Source organism: Chiloscyllium punctatum, chromosome 12 (assembly GCF_047496795.1).
Source record: "Chiloscyllium punctatum isolate Juve2018m chromosome 12, sChiPun1.3, whole genome shotgun sequence".
Taxonomy (NCBI): Eukaryota; Metazoa; Chordata; class Chondrichthyes; order Orectolobiformes; family Hemiscylliidae; genus Chiloscyllium; species Chiloscyllium punctatum.
In genome coordinates, this window is record NC_092750.1 from 101,609,607 (window position 1) to 101,617,239 (window position 7,633).

At 43.3% G+C, this 7,633-nt stretch overlaps 1 non-coding gene across 1 annotated transcript; it reads left to right on the forward strand.

The window, feature by feature from the left end:
• Positions 1–797: 797 nt before the first annotated feature.
• trnas-gcu (transfer RNA serine (anticodon GCU)) lies at positions 798–879 on the forward strand. Its single transcript has one exon. It is a non-coding gene; the product is annotated as a tRNA-Ser (tRNA).
• The last annotated feature ends 6,754 nt before the right edge of the window (positions 880–7,633 follow it).

Here is a 7,633-nt window from a genome sequence, read left to right on the forward strand (position 1 = left end):
TTTGGGAAGTGTTCCTGTTGTGGGAAATGCACATCCCCGTCTGTCACCTGCTTCTCCCATCATGCGCTCTGGCGCTGCACTCATTTTCCTTCTGACACTTGCTCACTGTGTTGCTGTGATCATACAGTGACTTGGTGTCACACGGCCCAGGAAAATGATACAGATCAAGGTTTTTGCATTGTTGAGTTCAATTGTCAGTTTAGCCATATTTTGGATTTTGAAATTGTCTGTTCTGTACACAAGTGCGTGTCAAAAACACCTGAGCGGAAGTTAGGTCTTCGGAATAATGACATTGAGCACTATGCACTCTCCTCCAGTCTGGAAAACAATTCCTCACAGGCAGTTGAATAGACAATAGACAGCAGGTGCAGGAGTAGGCCATTCTGCCCTTCGAGCCAGCACCACCATTCATTATGATCATGGCTGAACATCCTCAATCTGTATCCTGTTCCTGCCTTATCCTCATAACCCTTGATTGCACTATCCTTAAGAGCTCTATCCAACTCTTTATTGAAAGAACACCTCCTGCTGTCTCGGGTTCTTCATTCCGTTGACTTCAAATTTCACAGAATTCAACTGACCTTGTTACATAGTCATTTCCTCATTTTTGTTCAGAAAAATGTGTGCACAGTGTGACAGTGGGAGTGCACTTGCCCCACAACCCAGGGGTCAGACCATAGTCTTGGAACCGGACTGTGTTGTTTCTCATTTCACCAACACCAGGGAGAAACATCTGCTGCTCTGCATAATTTACGAAATTCAATTATTCATAAGGTCCTAGCTTTTCGAGTATCTGTGACGAGGTGGCCGAGAGGTTAAGGCGATGGACTGCTAATCCATTGTGCTCTGCACCCGTGGGTTCGAATCCCACTCTCGTCGATGTCATTAACGGCTTTCAATGGTGCTGTTTTCAACTGTTGCATTAAAACTGGAGCTCCAACGGTCAGTTTATATGCTTTGTTGCTGTTACAAAATCGCAAGGAATAGTTTGTGCCGTTTGACGAAACTGCATTGAAATGGAGGTTGCTTTGGGATAATGAAACGAAACGCGGTTTTTTTTTTCATTACAAGCTGCTGTGAACGTTTTTTCGTATGAAAGACATCCAGGAAAATCAAATACCAAGAGCTGCGAAGTGCATGTTTATGCAAAGGGATTCTTAATGAATGTTTTGTCAGATGAAATCTGGAGGAGGTTGAGTAGAAGTAATTCATCCTGGTGAGAAGAGCACAGCGATACAGCACAAAATAATGGAGATATTTCAAAGGGGCAGGGTGTGGGTTTAGGGGCACAGAGAACTGGGTGTAAATGCACAGTGGAGAATTGCCGCTGTGGGTGCCGTGCATGCGCACGGAGAGACTTACACATTGGTCTCGCCCTCGCCCCTTGCTCTCGCCATTGATGAATGCTGGACATAAGGCACAGATAAACACAAGATGTGGGAAGCAAGCTCCTTCTCGTTATGCACACACTGGATGCTTCACATTGAACTATGAACAACTGGAGAAATCAGCATGTTACCTATAGGGAGTGAAACTAAAGTGTGGATCAATAACCGTAAGATTCATGCAACATAAACATGAAAAATGATTTAAAATATAGGGTGTAGGGTTGCTCACTGAGCTGTAACTTTGATATCCAGACGTTTCATTACTTGGCTAGGTAACATCATCATCAGTGGCGACCTCCAATTGAAGCAAAGCTGTTGTCTCCTGCTTTCTATTTATATTTTTCTCCTCGATGGGGTTCCTGGGGTTTGTGGTGATGTCATTTCCTGTTCGTTTTCTGAGGGGTTGATAGATGGCATCTAGATCTAAGTGTTTGTTTATGGCATTGTGGTTGACGTGCCAGGCCTCTAGGAATTCTCTGGCATATCTTTGCTTAGCCTGTTCCAGGATAGATGTGTTGTCCCAGTCGAAATAGTGATATTTTTAATCCGTATGTAGGACAACGAAGGAGAGAAGGTCGTGGCTTTTTGTGGCTAGCTGGTGTTCGTATATCCTGGTGGCTAACTTTCTTCCTGTTTGTCTTACATAGTGTTGGTGGCAGTCCTTGCATGGAACTTTGTAGATGACGTTGGTTTTGTCCTTGGGTTGTACTGGGTCTTTTAAGTTGGTTTTTGTTTGAGAGTGTTGGTGGGTTTGTGTACTACTAGGATTCCGAGGGGTCTGAATAGTCTGGCTGTAATTTCTGAAACTTCTTCGATGTATGTTAAGGTGGTTAGGGGTTCTGGCTGTGTTTGGTCTGCTTGTCGTGGTTTGTTCTTGAGGAATCTGCGAACTGCATTTTTGAGTATCTGTTCTTCTCGAATACGTTGAATTGGTGGTTCTCCTCTGTTTTCCGAAGTTCGTCTGTGCTGCAGTGTGTGGTGGCTCGTTGGAATAGTGTTCTGATACAGCTTCGTTTGTGTGTGTTGGGATGGTTGCTGGTGTAGTTAAGTATTTGGTCAGTGTTTGTTGGTTTTCTGTATACATAGGTTTGTAGTTCTCCGTTGTCCTTTCTTTCTACTGTGACGTTCAGGAATGCGAGTTTGTTGTCGGTTTCTTCCTCCTTGGTGAACTTTATGCCTGTGAAGGTGTTGTTGATGATGTCAAATGTCTCTTCTATCTTGTTTTGTTTTGTGATGACAAAGGTGTCATCTACGTAGCGGACCCAGATTTTTGGTTTGATTGTTGGTAGGGCTGTTTGTTCTAGACTTTGCATAACCGCCTCTGCTATGAATCCTGATAGCGGAGATCTCATGGGTGTGCTGTTGGTTTGTTTGTAGATATGTTGTTGAAAGTGAAGTGGGTGTTGAGGCACAGGTCCACTAGCTTCATGATGTTTTCGTTGGTAATGTGATTGATGGTTGTTGGTGCGTCTGTGATGGTCTCTTCTAAAAGTGTGGTAAATGTTTCCTTTGCCAGGTCGATGTTGATGAAGGTGACCAGTGCTGTTATGTCGAATGAGATCGTTGCTTCTTCTTCCTCTATTTTGGTGTTTTTGATGATTTTTCGGAACTCCTGGGTGGAGTGGATGGAGTGCTGTGACTCTTCTATGAGGCATTCAGTCTTGCGTGTAGTCCTTTGGCCCGTATGTAAGTTGGTGTTCCGGGTAATGAGACTGTGGGTCTGAGGGGGGCCTCCTGGTTTATGGATTCTTGGTAGTCCGATTCGACTTGGGAAACACCTTGATCCTGGGACAGTCTAAGCAAAGACATGCCAGAAAATTCCCAAAGGCCTGGCACTCCAACCACAACGCCATAAACAAGCACATAGATCTACATGCCATCTGTCAACCCCGCAGAAAACAAACCGGAAATGACATCACCACAAACCGCAGGAACCCTATCCAGGAGAAAGATATAAATAGAAAGCAAGAGACAACAGCTTCCCTTCACATGGAGGTCGCCACTGATGGTGTTACCTAGCCAGGTAATGAAACGTCTGGATATCAAACCTACAGCTCAGCGAGCAAACCTACACCTTAAACCTCAACCTGAGTTACAAACCTTCACAATCCTTGCGATTTAAAGTGTCTATACGCATATTAGTAATAGACTTTTTGATATAATACCCGTCTGGTTGAAAGAAGAAGACACCACATTTCAAGATGGATGACAACGTTACCAATGTTGTTTTGAAATTGAAATCTTTTTGATCATTTTACGCAGTGAACAAGTTCATTTTAAATAATGCAAACTACATTCTCTCACCTGGAATAAAAGTGTGTTTTGAATACAAACATTGTTCTTGTTAACTCGCAGTTAATCAACATGAAAAATAGGATGTAATTTTTATTAAGCATACATCAATTAGCACCATTATCTTACTTCGGATGGACTGCAGTATGCACATGCGAAATAAGGTTTAAGAAAGAATGACTTTTGGAAATAATGATTTGGTGGTGACTAAAAATAATATTCGGTTCTCATGATGTGGTTATTCCACCATTGGTCCAGTGGTGGGGATGTTCAGTGGGCAGTATTTCTATGATGGTATAGAAGTATGTGAGCTGCCAGGGATGGGATCTCCCACTTCATTTGGAGCAGCGTCTTTTGACGTGGACCAGAGAGCGTTGTGACATCAGTCTGGGAGTTCCAACCACTCCTGGAGCAGCTTCAGTTGACATGGAGCAGCAGGGAGCATTGGAACATCCGAATGCAAGATCTAACCATATTTGGAGCAGCTTCAGTTGACATGGAGCAAAGAGCTTTGCGAGATCCGTCTGGGAGTTCCACTCTCACCTGGAGCAGCTTTTAATGACATGTAGCAGCAGGGAGCATTGGGACATCAGAGTGATACATCCAACCTCAACTAGACTGCTTCTATTGATATGGAGGAGGGAACATTGGGACATCAGACTGGGAGCTCCAACCTCACAAGGATCAGCGTTTAATGACATATAGCAGCTGGGAGCATTGGGACATCAGAGTGGTAGGTCTAGCCTGAGCTGCACCACTTCTACTAACATGGAGCAAGGAGCATTGGGACATCAGACTGGGAGCTCCAACCACACAAGGACCAGCTTTTAGTGACATGTAACAGCTGGGAGCATTGGGACATCAGAGTGGTAGGTCTAAACTCAACTGCACCACTGGTAATGACATGGAACAGGGAGCATTGGGACATCAAACTGGGAGGTCCAACTTCAAGTAAAGCAGCTTCTATTGACATGGAGCAGCAAGGAGCATTGCAACGTCATGTTGGGAGCTCCAACATCACCTGGAGAAGCTTGTATTTACATGGAAGAGGAGGGAGCATTGGGATATTAGGCTGGGGGAAAGGATATTCAACTATTTTAATCTAAAGTAAAATATGTTTCGACACCTCATATGTTAATTGATTTATGAAGAATCTTTCCCGGGAAAATAATTAATTCTTTAGATAGTAAAGACAAGTCCTGCAAATATTCAACTCAGGAAAACGCATTGGTACAGAGAGAAATGGGAGTGATGCTTCATGTCTTTGTCTTTTCATTTCTGGCCGACTCTGCGCTGGATTACATCATCGGAAGGACGTTTTCACTCATTTCCTGCAAATTCGGACAGGTCATTAACGATATCTAAATATAAAAATTAATGGGAATATGCGATGTTATGATTAGGCTGGAGTTTACCTCAAATTATGGTGAAAACGCATCAAAGTCAGTTGCAATTTCTAAGATCGGCAGTGACCTCATTGATTGGCTGATCAGATTGTGAATGCTCGTTGTTTTGAGGCCAAATTGAAGTGAATCATGATGGTGATTATCTTTGCTCTTTGTTCACCTTGTGACTGTTACTGTTATTGCTCATGTCCTTGTTAACACCAGAGCTCTGCAGCGTGTAAAATCTCGGCTGTGCATCTGGCCATTGGTGCAACCATTCGAAGAGCTGGCTCCGGATCAGGCAGTTGTAAGTTCGACTTTTACTTTGCACAAGCGCATTGTGGAGATTCATCACAAATCCAACCTAATCACTTTTGTTATGCTGTTGTGGATAATATTTGAAATTTTCATCTCCACGAATGACAGTTCTTTCACTGTCTTCGATCAGTTAAACATTACCAAGAGCTATCAGAGTAAAAATCACACAGCACCAGATTGTATCGAACAGAGTTATATGGAAGCACCAGTGTTCCATGCACTGCTTCGTCATCAGGTGTTTGTCAACTGTTGGAATCTAAAATGGCTTTGTGTGATTATTAAATGTATCCACCCCAGTCCAACACCAACACCTCCAAGTCATGGGTACCGTCGACACCACGAACGGATCGGTTAAAGTCCAAATGATCTTCCAAAACTTCGCGCATATTGACACACACACCAAGTTTCTGCAGAAAAACACCACTTGATGAAGGAGCGGCTCTCCTAAAGCTAGTGCTTCCAAATAAACCTGCTGGACTCTGCCCTGATATTGTGTAATTTTTAACTTTGTCTACTCAACTCAAACACTGGCACTTCCATATCATAGACAACACCAGTCATGTCCCACTGTTGTCAGAGAAGGCAATCCTGGAATATCCCAATACATTGCTCATGGGTACGTTTCGTTTTCAGAAACCAAAGCACTTAGTCGCTGCAGCTCCGATGGATGAAAAGCACAGAAAAGAAATAGCTGAGACTCAGTTTTGACATTATTTTGAAATTCTTTGGAAAGTGGAATCAGAGGAGAATGAAGGATTAACTGTCTGACTATGCAGAGAGACGGAAGGCACTTTTCCCTTCTTTGATGAGCTGGGGTATTGACTGATCTAAGGCATGGAACAGATTCCTGGTAGAGCTGCGCTCTCTGCATCAGGAACAAGAAGTCCTGATTTCCTGAACGGTCATGAAACCCAGGGCACTCAGTTAAAGCGCTGAATACTAACCACTAGACCACCAGGGATGAGGGCAGAAGCAGTTGCACCGTTTCTTCATAACTCAGTTTTTGGAATTATGTCACTGCAGATATGTTTCCCCTCAAAAACGATTGAATTATCGAGTGTTTACAGCACAGAAATGGGTCCCTTCATCTCATTTCCCAGCACTTGGTCTGTAACCTTGTAAACTCTGACGTTTCACCTGAATACTAATGTCTCTGGTACGTTTTAATCTCGTAAAACGCAATAAGTGGGATTAAAGATTGAGATGGGAACTGGACCCCATTTTTACCCATAGACTGAAGCACGCACATTTCCCCAAGTGTGACACAGGCCTCGGGAGAAAACAAGGAGAAAGTAAGATTTCATCGACTGGTCTGATGTTGTCCCGTTTCAGAGATCAACACCAATGTCTGGTTACAGCAAAGAAAGGAAGCATTCAGCCCCTCCCGTCCCAGTGTTCTTTGCCCATTGTTTCCCCATTACTCTGTAGTTTATACTGCCTCACCTCGTTCTTGCTGCCAAACTTGATCACTGCTCACGCCCGCTATTTCCTGTCCTGCCAAACGGTTTGCCTCAAGTTCTTGGAATGAAAAACAGGAATCGCCTATTTCAAGCACTTTTCTAGTTTACAAGGACAGTTTTATCACCACTGAGCAAGCACATTGCCAGCTCAGAGAGAAGGTCTCATCCTTTAGAAACTGAAAGGCAAAGATGATTGGATAGCCTCAGTATTGTAAACCAACCAACAAGACCGGAATTGGGCCGAGGGGATCACGCACAGTAGGATGGGAGAATAGAATGGCGAATTTCTTGGTGTCCAGGGTGATTTTAACAGAAATCATCCCTGTTAGTATAGTGATGAGGATTCAGTGATTTCACTGTCATGGCTTGTTAAAGGTTAACGTTTACAGTAATCAACATGAAATACTACCTGATATTTTGAAGCAGAATGATGTTGTGCATCAGAAGGAATCGTTTCCCTGCATGACCTAATAAGAGAGCTCAGAAGAGCCAGGAGGAGACATGAGAGCCAGGAGGATACATTAGAAGTTGTTGGCGGATAGGATCAGGGTTAACCCGAAGGCTTTCCATTGGTATGTCAGGAAGAAAAGAATGACGAGAGTTATATTAGGGCCAATCAAGAATAATAGTGGAAAGTTGTGTGTGGAGTCAGAGGAGACATGGGAAACACTAAATAAATATTTTTCCACAGTGTTCACTATATAAAATGAAAATGTTGGCGAGGAAGATACAGAGATACTTGCATCTCGACTCGAAGAGATTGAGGTTCACAGGGAAGAGGTATTAGAAA